Source organism: Helianthus annuus, chromosome 3, assembly GCF_002127325.2.
Source record: "Helianthus annuus cultivar XRQ/B chromosome 3, HanXRQr2.0-SUNRISE, whole genome shotgun sequence".
In the NCBI taxonomy this organism is placed as follows: domain Eukaryota; kingdom Viridiplantae; phylum Streptophyta; class Magnoliopsida; order Asterales; family Asteraceae; genus Helianthus; species Helianthus annuus.
The window spans coordinates 104,313,010-104,318,437 of NC_035435.2; the positions used below are offsets into that span (position 1 = coordinate 104,313,010).

General features: G+C 37.3%; 1 long non-coding RNA gene across 1 annotated transcript; it reads left to right on the forward strand.

Moving 5' to 3' along the window:
• Positions 1–1,316: 1,316 nt before the first annotated feature.
• Positions 1,317–1,685, forward strand: LOC110927891. The gene is made up of 2 exons (XR_002585982.2): positions 1,317–1,404; positions 1,505–1,685. It is a non-coding gene; the product is annotated as an uncharacterized LOC110927891 (long non-coding RNA).
• The last annotated feature ends 3,743 nt before the right edge of the window (positions 1,686–5,428 follow it).

The following is a 5,428-nucleotide window of genomic DNA, read 5'->3' on the forward strand; positions in this document are numbered from 1 at the left end:
CTTAATAAGTTTAGAATAAAATCTTTTGATCAATGTGGTGCAAGTTCGCTATTTAATTTCTAATTTCTTACCTGATGAAAGGTTTGCTACTTTTGAAAATTGATGTGTTTCTAGATCTGATTGTTTAGCAAAATTTCCCTCTCTTCTGTGTATATGTCTTTGATTTAGCTTCTAGGTGTTCTGACTAATCCAGAAGTGAATTGACGATTAAGGGTATAACACTATCTAAATACTTATTTTTGTGTTCTTGAATATATTTTTGATTCAGAAAAGAAGTAAACATATGTTGTTGCTACTGTGGAATTCCAAGGATGTATTCTTTATTATGCCACATGTACACATTCATATTTAGTTCTTTATGCTTTCTGAACATGATCTCAACTTTGCTAAAAGTGTGAATTAAATAAGATGTATTTGTGAAAATAAAAAAGTAAGAATTTATGTAAAAACATATCATTTTTGGTATTCATTTAAATGACTTAAGAAACTAGTACCTAAATTTTAATCCGTTTCTCTTTCTTTTTTTTTTTTTTGGGTGAATTTGAATTTATTGTTTGGATCATATAGTAATAAAAATTTAAGTAAAACATTATATTTGAATAATTGTCGTCAGATCTTCTTTACACAGATTTGACCAGGAAAAGAATCCGTCGTTGGAATTGGTGATCTCGGAAATAAATGTGCATATATGGTAAAATCTCATTCTTATTTATTTACTTGTCAATTTGTTGGAGCTTCTCGCAATTATATTATTTTGGTATTGTTTTTTATTTGTTTGATATATACGTATCATATATGGTTTTTATTATATCACTTTCACATAAGCTTCTTTTAATACTAGTAGTTTGTAAATGTTAAAAACAAATACCCCTTTCCTAGCTACATTACTCCTTACACTTGAAGTTTTTTATGTGCTAATATGAAATTGGTAAGTATCACACACAACTAGAAAAAGTGTCCACTGCAAAGAGAAGCTGAGTAGTTTCGAGCAAACTGCATGGTTAAATAAACCAAACACAACCTGACATCAAGGTCCGGTGACACCCCACAAAAGAATTCAATTGAAATTGTTACTATGCTTATAGTTGTAGGAAGGTTTCTTAAACTCCACCCATTAATTAAAATTGAAAGCCTAGGATGTTATCTTTTTCTTCACAAAACTTAAGAACACATTTAACCAATTCAGATCCATAGTGTGTGGAATCCACTGATGGATCTACCAAATGTATACGCAATGATCTAAATATCATTGATTTGTATTCGATTCACACAAACAAGTTTGATTACATACAAAATGAATTGACAATCTAGGGTTTGGAAGTTCGAGAGTGGTAGTTGTGTGGGAAAGGTTATGACAAATGGAAAGTGAGCCTCCTTATATCATCACCTATTTCCGCTGGACAGGTTTCTTTTGTGTTCTACACTAAACTTTTACCCTTTCTTAGTTTCTTAAAATCTATGTATCAACTATTCAGTTTACTGAGCAATATCTGTCTTTTGTCAGGCTAGTAGCTCCCAGAGAACTCAAGGAAGGACTTCGCTGATTGATTCGGAATCGTATAAGCATTACTACCCCTTGTTATTGTGTGGCACCTGGCAAAAATCTAGGGATTTCTGGTAAACGATGTGATGGAGATGAACGCCTGTGATAAATCAATCAGGACATCAAGACATGTGTTTATAAATTATTTACGTATAGGTCTATTTATGTGCATTTGATAATTAATGACTTTAAATATTTTTTTTGAATTTTTACTTAGACACGTATCTTAAGGGTTTCGAGATCACGAACACTTGCTGTATAAATAACTATATAGACATACACACGACACAGATTTGTATTAGGGTAAATTACACTTTTGGTCCTTTATGTTTGTATGAGATTGCAATAGATGCCCTTTAACTTCAATAATTTCAGTCACAACCCTTTGTTTGAAAAACTCATTGCATCTTAGATCCATTAACACTAACTTGGTTTGTTTTAAACATTAAGCTTGGTCATATGCAACCCATGTGGGGGCAATAAAGTCTTTTTACCCCTGTATCTCCTTCCCCATTAGACCATGCGTAGTGGTTAGCTCAATAATGCCCCCACCATGGGGCATTTTCTACCATGTGGCAGTACAGTAAGCATGTGAGCATTATTGGATGGGAGCATTATTGGACGTTATTGCAAAAGTGTCGTGGTGGGAATAATAATGCCCAATAACGCCCCTTCCAATAATATCATAATTAATTTTTTTTAATTAAAAACTTAAAATACTTCACTAAATAAAAAAATAAAATACTAGAAATAAAAAAAAACCCGGAAAAAAGTATTTTTGAAACTTTAGGGACTGATTTAGCATTTTTGAAACTTGAAAATATTGAAGGTTTTGAGCTTTAAATCTTTTTATTAAATACAATCAAACTTTAGGGACTTAATGTGCAAAATCCTTTTCTAAAATCGCTTTCTTCTTTTCTTTCTTGAGTTACAACCTGCAACTTTCTTCTTCCTTTTATAATTAAAACTTCAAAAAAAACCTTTGCCAAAATCACACAAATATTATATACACATGGCAAGATTTTATTGGGCAAACAAATGAAGTTTTGGGGGCTTCGGCGTGATTTGAAGAACGCCAAAACAATTTTTTGCTCGGAAAACGCCCGAAAACGCCGGGCTGTAATGGGTAATGGGCTGAGGGCGTGTTTCGGCGTTTTTTTGAATTTTTTTTATAAAAAACGCCCCGCTACGGGCGGTCTTATAAACCATTCATATTCGCAGTGTGTTTGACCAACTTTGCCATTGACCGAGTTGAGTTATAAGACCACCCGTAATGGGGGGTGGTTATTAAAAATTTTTCAAAAAAAACGCCGGATAACGCCCCCTCCCCCATTACACCCGGCGTTTCCGGGCGTTATTTTCGAAAAAAATCAGTTTGGCATTTTAATTAAAACGCTGAAATTTTATTGGGGTGCGAGATTGGACCGTTGCCAAATGGTCAAATGTATTTATTTTTTTTTAATTCAAAAATTTACCCACTATATATATATATATATATATATATATATATATATCAACCCATTTTCTCCTATTTTTTATAAAAAAACTCCTACTTTCTCCCTACTTTCTTCTATTTTTTTATAAAAAAAACCCACTTTCTCCTATTTTTATACAATCATGCATCCATTCCGACCCCCTTTTGGTGTCCCCGCAAGACCCACGAACCCGAACACAACCCAACCGCAAAACCCGTATAACCTTCAAGACATGGACCCGAGCTTTTTAACGTACGCGGCTTACTTGAGTGGCGCCACTCCGTTTGTGCCTCCCACCTTCGGCTAGCCAGCGGGTCGCAACCGTCACAACAACAAGCCGAATCCGAACCCGATGTCGATGTCGTGCCGGAGACGCAACCCGAACCGGTGCAAGACAAATCAATACGCGGCAGAAGGTCGCATAAGAAGAAGGATAAGGACGAACCTCGACGTACAAAAACTACCATTAAATGGACGAAGGAGGAGGAATTCACGTTGACTCGGGCATGGCTCGACATTTCGGAGGACGAAGAAACCGGTAACTCTTATATTTTTTTTCTTATTTTTTACTTTTATTTTGAACATACAACTTATATTTTTACTTTTTTTTAATTTGTAACAAACTTTCAAACGGGTCCCGTTTTTTAGGATAGGGTTCGTGCACTCTTTTTTAGCACGTGGAGTCAAGGCGAACATCGGGACAAAGATTCCATTTCTAGCAAATGGACCGACATTAACAACAAGTCTCACGCGTTCCAAGAAGTTTACCAACGTTACTACGATACTCTCCTGAGCGGTGAAAGTGACGTCGGGGTTTTAACAAGGACTTTGGAGGAGTTCGAGAGGACGAAATGCCCTTTCACGTACTATAAGTGTTGGGATCTACTACGAAAAAGTCCAAAGTGGACGCTAGTTAATCCAATGATGACTAGTAGTAGACGTCGAGCTAAAAGGTCAAAAACATCATCCTCCGTTGACCCTTCAACTCCGACATCGGATGTCCGCAATGTCGATTTAAATGAGGTGGTGGACGTTGACGAGGAACTTCAAGAAAAGTTGACCCGACCCTCCGGTAGAAGAAAGGATAAGCGAACCGGGAAAAAAACGGTCGAGTCATCTTCCAATCTCGAGTTAAAGGAAGATTTCGAGGAGATGAACCGTCGTCTCCAAGACATTCGCGACCTCGGCCACCAACGTTATGAGATTATGAAAGAACGAGTGGCCGAAACCAAAAAGTTTAACGAGATGCAAGAGGCGAGGCAAATTGAAAAGGACATTGAGTTTTTGTCCAAACCTATCGACCACCTCCAAGGCGATGCGTTGATCCTTGCGCAAATGCGTCGCCAAAAAATTCGAGAAAAATATGGACTCTAGATAATCTTCTTTGTTTTAACTTTATTTTTTTTCGGTTTTTTTATTTTCTGTTTTTTTTATTTTCGGTTTTTTTTTTCAGTTTTTTTTTTATTTCAAGTAGTGTAATTTTTATTTTAAATTAATGAAGTTTTTTATGTTTTAAATTAAAAAAAATAATTGGGAAATGATTGCATGGGCGTTATTGGAATAATGCCCCACTACACCACTTTATGCTATAATGCCCCATGCTGACTGGGATGACACGTGTCGAATAATGCCCCATGGTGAGGGCATTATTTTGATTTACCACTACACATGGTCTAACAAACAACCCCAAGCTGGGGGTTTGACCAAGCTTGGTCATCAAAAACCATGTTCACCAACCACCACTTCCATTGCTAACACCCTCATCAAAAACCATTTTAGAACTGGCGGGAATATCAAGGCAAAAAAAGGGACACAGATAACCAAATGAATTAATATATGATAGTTAGAGAGTTGAATGAACAGTGATTATGTGATGATTCATCATCACAATTGTTTTAATGATGTCACGTTATCATTTAGCCTTTCTAATTCCCCCCCCCCCACTCATCTCCTCATCATATGAACAATCTGATGAATTCATCGATCAATTTCAGTCAACTTTGTCTGAACTTTAACGGTGGCTAGAGGCGGTGTGGTTTTGATTTTGGGCTTAAAAGCAAAGTTGTACTCTCTCTCTTTCACTTGACCATCTGAGAATATGTTTCTCTCTCTAAACAACTTGTCGCCATTCAACGCCCATCTCCGCCGCACACCGATGTTCTTTGTCCGCTGGGTTTTTTGGTTACCGGCGTTGATGAAGTCGGTGTGGTGGCGGTGGGTGTATCCGGCCTATGGAGCTCATCTCGTCGTCCCGCTGTTCAACGCCCACATCCGCCGCTCACCGATGTTCTTTGTCCGCTGGGTTTTTTGGTTACCGGCGTTGATGAAGTCGGTGTGGTGGCGGTGGGTGTATCCGGCCTATGGAGCTCATCTCGTCGTCCCGCCGTTCAACGCCCATCTCCGCCGCTCA